The sequence below is a fragment of the Mixophyes fleayi genome, chromosome 2 (genome assembly GCF_038048845.1).
Source record: "Mixophyes fleayi isolate aMixFle1 chromosome 2, aMixFle1.hap1, whole genome shotgun sequence".
Taxonomy (NCBI): Eukaryota; Metazoa; Chordata; class Amphibia; order Anura; family Limnodynastidae; genus Mixophyes; species Mixophyes fleayi.
The window spans coordinates 215,187,913-215,201,699 of NC_134403.1; the positions used below are offsets into that span (position 1 = coordinate 215,187,913).

Below are 13,787 nucleotides of genomic sequence, written 5' to 3' on the forward strand. Positions count from 1 at the left end.
CCGTCTTCTGTTTTCTACTATGTATGGTGCTGCGGACCCTTTGTGGGACCACATAAATAAAAGATAATAATAACAAAAATATCCGAGAGGGCTTCTAGGTGTTTTCATTTCTGGATTTCATAGCCCCAGTTATCAGCTTCCAGGGACCAATAGTCCTTTTTTAATCAAAAGACTGATCTCTTCATCTATCAGCAGGCATATGAGCTGAAAGCACAGTCTACAACATAACTAACACAAAACCTGCTGTTTAGAACAAAGAAAACATCTCTACATGATGAGCTCAAGAGCTAGCACATGAAGCAATCATTTTTCCCATGCTGTCAGTGGTTTACTGTGTGAATTTTATACAGACTTGTATGTTTTATTACAGACCTTGCGACTAATCTAACTGATTGTTTAAAGTGCACTTTATTATTACTATTTTATAATTGTTATATGCAATAACTTGGCTCAATTTACTACAACAGTGGCTTTTAAGGATGATATTAGCACAATGCTTCACAGATTGTAAACAAAGAGTGCCCTCTCTACTCTCTCAACCCTTTGTCTCATGTCAGCATCTTCTTTGTCAAACTTGTATGTTTTGTACCTTACAAATAACCTATGAACTGGAACATTAACTTGAGAAAATGTTTCATATACTGATAACATTTAATTTCAGTATTAGTGAACAAGAAATAAAAAGTTGTGTTGTGCGCTCCAACATTTGATCCAAAAAATACATATTATGGTAAGAGAATCAGGAAACCTACATCAGCTGTCTCAATGGCTCTTCCTTAATCGTAGTACAACAAACATACTTTTGATCTTCAGATTCTGCCATGGATCGAATGAATGCTCCCAATACGACCTCCCAGGTGAAGTAAGAGACTTGTGTGGATCCAGGGCTGATGAACCCGGAAAAATGAAAAGTATATATAGTGTTTACCAGCTACAAATATTAAATCAATTAGTGATTATTTAATCACACTCACCATCGAAGGTGAGAAAAAAAGCTGTGTGTGAATGATTTCAATCATTTGTAAAATCCCTATAGTGATGTTTCTTCTGTGGTGCTATATCAATCTGCAAATTAGGATGTCTTCACTTGGTAACTCAAAAAAAAGAATAATACATAGTGCTCTCAGTTGCAAATGAATTAATGGTTGAATCTGAAGTAAATTCATTCACCTTTCATAGTGGGATCTGTTGCTTCTAGCTAATTAGAGTGAATGATGCTGTGTCTTCAAGACAGCATATTCTCCAAAATGTGACAATGACTATCCGAGTTTCCCTAAAAGGAAACATACAATGTTGTGTGATTTGCATAACAAAAATATAAATATTAGTATTTAAAATACACTCACCTTACATAGGTGAGTGAAAAGGTGAATCATTTCCCATGAACAGCGGATTTCAAACTGATTTATTAATTCTCTTTATTCTACTAGTAGCTGGGACAAGCCTGGAGCTTAGAGAGTGGGAACAGATTGGAAAAATCTACTTTTGTTGCCTTTGGTAAACTGGATAAAGCCCAATCAGCGGCGTTTGATCCTTTCTCAAACATACTACTATATCTGTTTGTAGTAAATTATATGTGTGTGTGTGTGTGTGTGTGTGTGTGTGTGTGTGTGTGTGTGTGTGTGTGCGTGCGTGCGTGCGTGTACACACTCAAGAAATAATGTACTAAATGAAAGTCGGTTATCTAGGAAGGAGTTGTCATATATACACAGACACACACATACTGTTTTGTATACGCACATACACCTATATGACTTCACATATAGAAAAGATAATCAATTGCAGAGCAGTTGAAATTTAGGGGCATATTTGCAGTTCACATATTCACAGTAAAGTGATGGCAGGTCTATTAAAAGATGGTAGCTTCCAGATGTCTTCAAAATTATTATCTCTGTCTGGAAATAACAACATATGTGAAAAAGTGGACTTTATATGTGAATCTGTTATACTTCATTCAAAGACAGATGGTTTATTTAACATTCCTAACACTATCCTTATTATGGAAGCCCTGCGCTCTGGCATCCCATATGGAGTTGTATGAAATGTATGACTGAGAGATTAGCTGTTATTGCTGCGCTCAATATTTTTTCCCTGCAAAATATGTTGTGTTCAGATCTTTAGTTAGATGTTGCACTACTGTAGGAGACATACATTTTTAAGTATGCCGCATACCAATAAAAACAGCAGTACATTAGATAAAAAATGGTTAATTGTGTATGCCTATGTGTTTGATATGTATAGAAAATTACATTTATTTAAAGTATTTTTTTTTAGACACATGGAAAACAAAATATGGCCCTGGATTACAATATCTTTGCTATGTTGCTCCTAATCATATGAAAGAAATTTACTGCTGCTCTAGGGCTGCTGGTCACAGAAGGAAAAGAGAACCAAGCAGTGAAGTGGGAATACTTTTTCCTACTTGTTTGTAGTTGGCGGGTATATGGTGGTATGCTATACCGCCACGACTCCTACTGCTTTCAACTGCTCTGATTGTAAAACTATCAAATTCCATTCACTTACATTTTCCATGCACTTCTAGATTTTCATACTGCCACTTCTAAAATTCCACTTTGACCACTTATCTCCCCTAATTAGGTAACTGGTCATTGAAATATTTGAATGCGAACAGGAGAAACACAGTATGTATCTGGATTCAGTAAAAACAGTATATTGCCAATAGTATGTTGTGTACTTATATTCAATTTGAAAGACAAAGGAGCAAACTGAGTTATATAGAAAAATAAATATATTCATACATATTTTCAGAGTTAATGAATAAATCACACTTCCATGGTGAAGAATAACTTACTAGCATCTGTCTAGCCATACTGTTTTCTACATATTGCAAGATATGCAGTAAGTGTGTTTAACAATGATGATTTATGTAAATTATGGATGGAGATGTGTCTACTCATGTATGTATACTGGCTATGTATCATTGAGTTTATGTATGTTGTATATATCTATTAATATGCCAATAATTACATGTAGATGGAGTACATTTCTTTTAGACTTATTGAGCGGATCAGTGCACTGAGCGGGGCAGAGGAGCGCTTAATCCCCACACTGAGAATATGCATGTTGTGAACTGTAATAATGATCATGAACAACACGTGCTGCATCAAAGAAATGCAAAGTTTTGTTTAGCTCATAGGGAGTATTGATTTCCATGGCTTTCCATGGCTTTCCATGGCTCTGTCTTGTCAATATAGCAGATATATAACGTGCATTTACATTAAAGGCACAATACTCACTAAATATGTAGTAAAACAGTGTACTAATTATGGTTTAGCCTGTCAATTTATTCATTTTGATCCTGATGTATCTGGTTATCTGTTTTGTCCCTGTTATGCCTTTAAGAACATCATTGTTGGCTGTCAGCTGGACATCAGCAACTTGCTGATGTCCAGCTGATGTATCAGGTATGATATAAAGGAAACAACTGAATAAATGCTCAATAAATGGATATCATAATGTTTTGAATAATGTTCTTCCTGTCGCAATATCCAAACCCAGATAATCCTTATATAATTTGCTGTAGTGATTCAGAAAATGTTTACATTTGGTATGACTGTTTTGTGCAAATTACTGAATATAGGAGCATCCAGCTCTAGAAAGACATTTTATGATCACATTAATAAAAGAAGAAAGGGGCTAATATTCCCAAAAGGCTACATGATATGTTCAATGCACTTTCTTACAATATGGATATATAATAAAATACACACATGGTGTAAAAGTTTCTCCTTTATTGTATTAAAAGCAATATGCTTATCACAATACTATTGCAGCATACAGACTTGAGCAGCATACAAGGATGGATTTCAAATATCACACCAAGCCATGCACCTAGTGTGTTTCATCATCAGGACTTTGCCAAACTGGGTGGTATGTGTGCTATAAAGCACACATTTGAAGGAAGTTTTTCAATATAACCTGGTGTATGGTAATTATTTAATTAATTGCTCATCCTGCAATAAAAAATACAATCTACATACATATAGTACATTTTGGCATATTCATAGTAATAAATATTAATTTTTAAATAACCAACATTCATAATGCTACATAAATTAAAATTAGATACTGCCTTGTCCCATGAAGATTGTGTAATTGAGATTGAGTTATTGTATGGGGTGTAATATCTCATGAGGCACAGGTGTGGGGAACCATCCCTAAGCCCTCACTCTACTGTTCATATACACAGAAGAGAATAGCAGGGTTCTCCTCTGAGAAGGCACGTGGCTGGAACAGTGGCACCCAAACAGGCCATGAGCTTGTGCAGAAGTGTATAGTGGGAGCAATACAGATTAAACCTCCCCTGGACCCCACTCTGCTGTTCTGCGCATGTATCAGTCTCTACGCATGTTCCAGCCCTTGATAATGCTCAGAATAGTAGAGCCCTCTACCAAATTTTGCTATGGGGCAAGCCCTAGGTGCGCATTAGGAAGCACCCCCCACACACACACTCAGAAGTGCTCATGAAACTCCTCCCTGCGGGGAAACAGGGACAGACGCAACTTACCTTATGAACGATGGTCACCTCCAGTCCGCCTCAGATATCCCAGCTGCGATCCGATCCCAGCAGATCCGTAGCCGCAACCCTTGTCACCTCCAACCACGTCCCTCTAAGAAAGAGACAAAGATTACGGCCGTGCCGACCAGGTAAGGGCTGTCCGAGAATACGGCAACGAACAAGGACACTCTCAGTCCAAGCCCACTTGCCGCCTCCTCGCTTTGCTCTTGATAGTCCCCCGCCCCAAGACGCGGGGGACTACAGGCACTTAAAACCAAGACTAGTCCGAGGACTAATCCCGCCTCAAGTACCTCACACACCTGCCGGTGAGGGCCTAACCGAAAGGGGGAATCGAGCGTGATACTCACCGGGACACTCCCACTTCCGATCCGGTTCTCCTGCACCTTCCCGACTCCTGCGGATGGCAAGAACACACAGCCTCCCTCTACACTCTCAGTGAGACTAAGATGGCACCCACAAAATTGGACTGACTACAACAGTGACCCGACCCTAACAACACTCTAATGGTCGGCAACGCAACTAGGTCAAACAACTATGTCTACCTAGGTGTGGTGCACTAACGGAACTGCTCACTACACACTACAGGGAACACCAGCCGGTGTTCACGGACTATACCGGAGGGCGATTCCTAACCCCCTCACCCAGGTCTAACCAAGGAGAACTGTCTCCTTACGATGGGGTCACCCACGGACCCTAAGGACCGGCTGCTTCAAGCCCGGCTGAGGCTCAGCGGAACAGCACACTAACCCGCGGGCCGACTGCCGCACGGAACAGCCGATCGAACTGAACCACCCGACTGCCTGTACTCGGGTATCTCACACGTGTCCTTACGTCCGGAACCACAGGTCCACCTGCACAGGACCGGCCTTGGGGACCCTCAATCAGAACCACGGCCGCCCCTGGAACTGCCTCAAGGTGTGCTGCACTGCCACGAACTCACTCAGCCACCCCCTCTGGAAACCAGTGTGACCCCGGGGACCTAAGGGACAGAAAAACTACGTGTGTTCTCCCCTGACTATGTGTATGCTGGTAACTACACTTGTCCCCACAGCACGGGTTAGCACAGAACAACACAGGAACAAGAGCCTACCTTTAATGGGGGCCTGACGTCTTGCCCCTGGACACAATTACGTAGCACACCCAAAATACCGTAATTCAACAATACCCGCCGCACAGACAGAATACAATATACAGTACTTTGTAAGCTACTTACCAGAGCACACCGCTGCTAGCCAACCAGCCGGTTGCTACAGCACCACATGAGCCTCCGCTCTACTGTACCTCCTAACTACGTGTGCTCACCTCACACAGGACCGCGCCTACACTCTCGAGGCTCCCACGCCTCTATCACACCACCTCCAGGGCCTTCTGGCCTTCACACCATGGGCCTCTTGCCCAGTTGCACACAGAGCCTTGTGCTCTGATTAATGGGCCTAAGCCCCCTCTCTACCTCAGGGCTCTGAGCCCACTAACTAGGGCCTTGTGCCCTGCTACCTAGGGGTCCTAGCCCCTGCCTACTGAGGCCTGTGGCCTCCCTGACTACTAACTAGGGCCTTGTGCCCTTCTCAGGCTATGGGCTATCAGCCCCCTGACTCGGCCCTCTGGTCTTCCTATGGCCTCTAGGCCACTAACTACCTAAGGGCCTTGTGCCCTTGCACCTGGGGCTCTCATGCCCCCTGCCTAACTAACAGGGGCTTGTCCCCTTTATCAAAAGTATTATGGCCTACTGGCCCACTAACTCGTAGGGGCCTAGTGCCCAGGTCCCTGGGCCTTGTGCCCCTAATTTACTCCGTCCCCACAGGCCTTGTGCCCGACCGTGGCCCGGGGCCTAGTGCCCGAATTTAACGTTGAGTATACTTACCTGCTCTGCGCAGGATACTCAACTTGCCACGCCGTCTTCTTCCTTCTCCGGGTCTTCCAGACCCTCCAGCCGGCGGCGCCTCTTCTCCTCTTCGGCGCGGGTTTTCTGCCTTCTCTGGTGGCGGGGGCGCTCTCAGCCCTTACAAGGGCTCCCCGCCGACGATCTCCGCTGCTTCTGTTCTTCCTCCACTCCGGACGTCCCACGACGTCCTTCTCCCTCCGGCGCCGGACTCCTTCTGACAAAATGGCGCCATTCGGCGACTTATATAGTCGCCGGAGTGACGTCATTAGCCGGCGCGAGCGCTGATTGGCTCCCGTCTGCGCCAATCTTTTGAATGGCCGGGCGCGAGCCGCGATTGCCTCGCCCTGACTGGCTCATCCTTCCTCCGCGGACGGGACCTGCAAGAAAGAAGCCACGATACTCACCGCTGGATCGATGGACGGGTGAGTAACCTTCTTTCTTCACCCGCTTGCAGGGCTCAGCTACCAGGGGACTCTTCAGCCCCTCCAGGGGCGCAGCACAGCCTGACATCTTCGCCCTCTTCACGGGCACCAGGCACATATTCAGCCCCTCCAGGGGCATAGCGATGGCAGGGGCACTCTCTACATTCACCCACCTCACTGTTTCTTACCTTGGCAGGTGAGAGGTGGGAACAGCCTCCTTGGCTCCTCAGACTGGGAGTGAGGCACTTGGCTGTGACATTATAGCCTAACAGCACACTCCCTGCATAACACTGACATAGAGGAGAAGCATCCAGCAGCGTCACATGTTATAGGTTGCTGACTGCTTTTCCTTCATGTCAGCAGTCAGTGCACCATGTGGGGGAGCTGCAGGATCTTTAAAATCACTGAATGAGTGACATTATATCTCCCATTCAGTACCTGTGTCAACTGGTATTTCCACAAAAGGCACAAAGCTTTTCTGGGCCACTGCACTGTACAGCATCTAACAAAAACCATAAAGAAACACAAACACATCCGGATGTTTCAAAATGTTATAAAGAGGTAATTGAATTTAAAATTAAAATATAAGATGTAAAACTCACTGCTGCAGAGCTCTTTGGTGCCTTAAAAATCTACAATAGCAATTTTTTTAAAAAAGAACACACAGAACTGCTGTTTTCCAGACTTCGAGCAGCCACCTGCAAAGAAAGAAAAAAGGATGACTCTGTGCCCATATTTAAATAAATTATAAAGACCTTCATACTGAAATAAACATAAATTGGGAAGATTGGAGGCAGTGGCAAAACTACAGCGGATGCACTATGCGGGCCAGAGGTGCCTGGTTGCCCCCATTCAAAACCCCTTCTGCCCCCGAAAATCTGGGGCAGAATCTGGTATGAGCTTTTGAGACTTTTCTGAGCTGGCACATGCACTGTGGTTGCATGCGCTAGATCACTGCTTTGATCAAAAAAGATCAGGAGGCTAGAGCAGCATCATGGGCCCCTAACCAATTTTTTCTCTGGGACACAGTGATGTCTCTTATGCCCCTGATAGGGGGACCTCCCAAAATTAAACAATATATTATTACGGTACATAAATACTGTAATTGAAGGCATCACTGTAGCAAGTTTAAATGTACCTGACAATATGGGGTGTTCTCGGCTCTCCTGGCTTTATTTTGATCTGTCATAATAGTTATTCATCATAAACCTGCAAAGGAAAAATAACAAAAATGGGGGTCACACTGTGCATAAACTATTGTCATAAAATATGTAGTGTACTGTAAGTAAGAACTCATGGCCTGATTCATTAAGAATCTTAAATGAAGAGGATCCTTATTTCAGTCTCCTGGACAAAACCATGCTACAATGCAAGGGGTGCAAATGAGTGTTCTGTTTTGCACATAAGTTAAATACTGACGTTTTTTCATGTAGCAGACAAATATCAACTTTCAGTGTACAAATAAGCTATCAAGTATTTGTGTGTCACATGAAAAAACAGTCAGTATTTAACTTATGTGCAAAATAGAACACTCATTTGCACCCCTTCCATTGTAACATGGTTTTGTCCAGGAGACTGAAATAAGGATCCTCTTCATTTAAGATAACAGGAAGTCAAAATTATCATGGATGACTTCAATGAGGGGTTGTATCTTCGGTATTTCTTGCTTGTGGGTTTGTAACAAAGAAGTTAAACTCATGTTTTGTAAAAGGATTTTTCACTGAAGTGTTAGTGTAAATGTCTCTCAGATGCAACCATTCCCTAAATCTATTTCTCCCTGCAAGATTATAGTGTTTTAGTTCTAAATTCCCTGTTAATTATTTTTTGTCTTTAGGGATAAGTATTAAACATAACATTTGAATTGGATATAATATCTTTGGAAATATAATCATTTTAATTAGATTCGTTTGGTGCAGGTATGATAACAAAGGGTGTTTCCAACTGTCATCTCTTCTGTTGCAGCTTTAATTGTATTTTACAAGTAATTTGTTCTAGAAAATTAGGCTTTTTGGAATCCAAGATAAGAAATTATATATTACATATTAAAGCCACAACAGCAAGGTGATCTGTTCTGGCTGCAGGCCCTGGGAAGCTAGTGCGATCCAGACTTTTGTCAGAGCTGGATTTGCTGGGTCCAGGGTCACTGCTCTGTTGCTTTTCGGTAGTTCACTGCTGCTGGTTCCTTTTGCTTTTTGTATGAGCATGGGTTCATCCCTGTGTATGTACCACAATAGAGGTGAGATGATTGAACATTGTGAATCTCATCTGGCTAAGATTTATGAACCACTTGGTTAACTGAGAAACTGACATCTTCTATAATATTATTAATGCCCCATGTCCTTTTTCTCCCTTTCCAATGTTCACAATGGAAAAGGTTGTGATATCAGGGCCACAGGTACTTACTTAGGGAGTTGAACAGAGATTCAGCCCAGTGTCACCAAATGTAAATAAACTCAGCAGACTGCTGGTATCCATTTGTGGAGCATTACATGTGACCTCAGCAGAAGTGACTGGTTCACAGCTGAGCAGTTCATCACTGAGCGCTTCATCAGCATAACTAGCAAATTCTGAACTGAGTTGTACAACTGCAGTTGCTGTCATGGCAATGTCCTTGGTTAGCTTGGGAATATTGCCAAGCTCCTTTAAATGGGTCACCCCTTGAGAATGTCTACGAATAGGAGGACGAAACACATCAGGGCTTTGGCTTGCTGTTCTTGGACATGTGCATCAGTGTGGGCTTACTGGCCAGAATTCGCCCTGCTTGATTATCATCATTGCATGTGGACAGGACAGACAAGCTTATTTTAATCTTTTTCATGTACAAGCATATTGTACTTAAGCTGCAGTGTGAGGCATCTGTGCCTCCATTTTATTAAAAGCTTTTTTCTATCATGTTTGCCCGTTAATATGTTCATGACGGTATTACACTATTTTGGTCATGTTTGAGTTCTAGATCACTCCGGAGTTGTGACATCACTACTTGCTTTGGGAGAAGTATTTGTCAGATTTATTAATCCATGGTTCAGTGATCCATCACAGACGGTACCTAGAGAGGACTCATCTGCATTTATTTCAAGTTGTTATTATTCGAACCTCTGGTACGGGAATTATACATATGTGGAATATACTTGTTGTGTCACACATTTAATGCACTATGTTTGGCGCCCCTTCTTTTTTGTATTATATATGTGTGTGTGTGTGTGTGTGTGTGTGTGTGTGTGTGTGTTTTATAATATATTTCATAGAGATTATGGGGTTATCTTTCCCCCAGCATGGGTTTTTAATTGACCTATCATACACCAATGCAAACTCCAAGATGCCTCATTTTTACTTTGTATAATGGAATGCCACCTTAATAATTATTTCTGGAAACAAGTCCACCAATTTGTATCCACTCATTTACCAAATTAGGGAGTCCCTTTGGCCCCCTGAGTGGACAATATTGGGAGCAATCACTACACCTTTAAGCCTGAAAACCTATTATTGATTATATCTGCGGAAGCTTGGAAAAATATTTTGCAAATGTGGATTCAGGATGCCCCCCCCCCCCCCCCCGTTTATGTCACTGTTTAAGAACTAACTAACTAACTAACTATTCTATGTCTTTCAGTAGGATTGAATAGAAACTTTCTTACATAAACAAAAACATAACAAAGTATTCTTTGAAATATGAGAATATGTAATATGTTTTAATTATACTTTGGGCTAGCTTTACTAAACTGCGGGTTTGGAAAAGTGGAGATTTTGTCTATAGCAACCAATCAGATTCTAGTTATTATTTATTTAGTACATTCTACACAATGACAGCTAGAATCTGATTGGTTACTATAGGCAATATCTACACTTTTTCAAACCCACAGTTTAGTAAATATATCCCTTTGGCTCTTTCCAAACAGTTCATTTTTTTACAGTATTGTCATGTTTTGCTCCAATAAAAAAGCACAATAGTTCGCACCTTTACTGTTGCAAGAACATGTACCTTTTGTACGGCACATGGTCTCACAAACTGAACTACAATGGTTTTAGGGGTAAGCGGGCACTGCTTGTAAACTTACGGGAAGCACAGTCACATTTTCTAATGACTACTGAAATAAAGAAAACAATGAAGATACATTGAATGGTTTGCTCAGGATACCAAGAGCCAGCCAGTAGTTATACAGGCTCAGTTTGGCCATCAGCCTGAAAGAAGAACATGAATGCACTGCAAAGGTGCTCCCAAAATGTTTATTTATCTACTGCATGAATATATTCAATAAATGTTTTTCTATACAGATTTTATTCAATAAATCTTTCTTCGGTTATTTTCTAACCATGGTGTGATGCATTTCAACATTGTGGAAGTGCAACATAAACAAATAAACACAAACAGTGCTTTTAAAACTGGAGGACAACGACTGACTCCCGCTGCTAAATATATTAACTGCATTAAGCCAGGCAGTCGGCAATTTGGCAGTTATCATTATCACCTTTATGGTTATAACTGCCATAGACGTACATGCAATGAATAAATATTTATTTAAAGAAAGTGCTGACCCTGCTATGCGAGTAACCAACACCAGTGTTTATAGCTTTGGCTGTTCACCATGTTCACCACTAATGCAAGGTGACGGGCAGAGTGAGAGTCTCCTAGCAAATGCGGGAACCAGCATCAGGGTATTGCAGGCTGGACTGGTGCTTTTCTTGGTATCTCTGGGCTGTGGTTGCAAGGTTAATGTGTAAAAGTTATAAAAATGTTAGGTTTAGGGAACTTGAAGTCCCAGCAAGCCCTGGTGTACATTTAGTACTTGGGTGTCACTGACTGCTGGAACATGTAGTTAAACAAACCTAAAAAGTTGGGAAAAAACATGTACACTGACTTTCAAAGCAGTTTAATAAAAATCAAAATTACCCTAAGCTGCCCATTTTATTACAATCCAATGCTAATTTTCTTTTGAAGTGGTCCATAGGGAATGTTCATTCATAATGTTTTGCAACTGGAAGTAAATAATAAAACATAAGATGAACGCAGCTGCTCCTTATGGCGCCCCACTACTAAGTGACATAGAAATAGCCAGCAAAAACCGCCACACATCGCATGCTGTTCTTTTTTGAACTTCTCGAGTGGGTTGTCTGCACCCACCTCACCAGGCACCTCTAAGACAACTCCCTCATTGACCCACTAAAATCCAGTTTACGCCCTCTCCACTCTACTGAAACTGCCCTAGCCAAAGTTACTAACTATCTTCTCTTGGCTAAATCCAGGAGTCACTTCTCCCTATTTATACTCCTTAACCTCTTTGTGTCCTTCGATACCATGGACCACCAGCTCCTGTTGCAGACCCTCCTTTCTCTCTACCTCTCTGGCTCTGTCCTCGCATGGATCACCTCATACCTCGCCAACTGCTCTTTTTCTGTATCCACTTCTGACTCACCCCCCCCCCCCCCCATCTCCACCCTTCCTCAGGTCTCTTTTCTTGGCCCTCTTCTCTTTTCACTGTACACTACTTCCCTGGGTGATCTCATCACTTCCTTTGGTCCCCAGTATCACTTTTACGCCAATGACATTCAACTCTACCTCTCTTCCCCTTATCCCTCCTCCTCCTCTTTCGTGTATCTGACCATCTCCTTTTGGATGTTCTCATGTTTTCTCAAAATAAACATTTCCAAAATCAAACTCATCGTCTTCCTCCTTCTAAATCTTCATACCACCTTGATCTCTCTATCACTGTTAAGAACACCACCATTTCATCAGTTCCCCAACTCCGGTGCCTTATCGTCACCCTCGACTCCTCTCTGTCAAATGCCGGTCCCATAGATAAGTGCCGGCGATGTTACCTCCTTCCTGGAAGCGGTGATCCAGGCTATTACTTCATGTCAAGGCTCCTATCTCCTATGTAGTTGGTTCTGCACATGTGCTGTCTGTTGCCCCTATTTGTTATCTCCTACCGGTTCCCATTGGTGCATAGGAGAAGTTTTCTCTCAATAGTCATCATCTAATCGATTATTGCCATGTGCTTTCTTTTCCCGGAAGTTCTTACCTGCAGAGCAGAATTACACCATTGGAGACAAGGAATTACTGCCAATGAAGTTAGCATAATCTGAATGGCATTATCTCCTGGAAGGAGCTCAACATGTAGTGATGATTTTTACAGATCATAAGAATCTGTTGTACTTACAAACCGCACAATGTCTTCATCCTCAGCAAGCTCGGTGGTCACAGTGTTACCTTTAAATCAGGTCATTTGAATAAAAGAGCAGATGCGCTCTCTCGAGCCTTTGATTGTAATTCTGACCCGGATCCATCTTTGGCTCATCTCATCCTGGATCCTAAATGTCTTTTGGCTAACAACACTTCTCAAGCGGTGATCCAGGCTAGTACTTTGTGTCAAGGCTCCTATGTAGTTGGTTCTGTGCATGTGTTGCCTGTTGCCCCTATTTGTTACCTCCTACCGGTTCCCATTGGTGCATAGGATTATGGAGCGCTATTTAAACCTCCCATGGTCCCTCTGTCATTGCCTGTTCTTTGAGTTACATACTCTCCCTATGGGATTTGGCTCCTGTTGGTTTATCTCCTCCGCTGTGCCTTGTTTTGTTCGTTTGGATCAGCCAGCTCTACTCCGCTACTGCTTCCACGCTGGGACTGCCGCTGTAACAAGCAACTCATCTGTTACCAGAATCGCTATTCACCAATCAGCCAGTTCAACTCCACTATTACTTCCACGCTGGGAATGCCGCTGTAACAAGCAACTCACCTGTGGCCAGAATCGCTATTCACAGATCAGCTAGCTCAATTTCACTATTGCTTCCATGCTTGGACTGCCGCTGTAATAAGCAAACTCACCTACTGCCAGAATCACTATCCACGGATCAGCCAGCTCAACTCCATCGCTGCTTCTATGTGTCGGACTGCCGTTGTACAAGTAACTTGCTTGTTATTGGAATCACATACTTATGGATCAGCTAA

The 13,787-nt window shown here is 42.5% G+C and overlaps 1 long non-coding RNA gene across 1 annotated transcript in view; it reads right to left on the reverse strand.

Annotated features, from left to right (window-relative positions):
- Positions 1 to 4,425: 4,425 nt before the first annotated feature.
- Positions 4,426 to 13,787, reverse strand: part of LOC142140290 (uncharacterized) — a 31,217-nt gene continuing 21,855 nt past the window's right edge. The window contains exons 2-4 of the long non-coding RNA XR_012688377.1: positions 7,983 to 8,053; positions 7,018 to 7,542; positions 4,426 to 4,490 (exon numbers count right to left, since the gene is read on the reverse strand). This is a non-coding gene — a long non-coding RNA (uncharacterized LOC142140290). The remainder of the gene's footprint in view (positions 4,491 to 7,017; positions 7,543 to 7,982; positions 8,054 to 13,787) is intronic.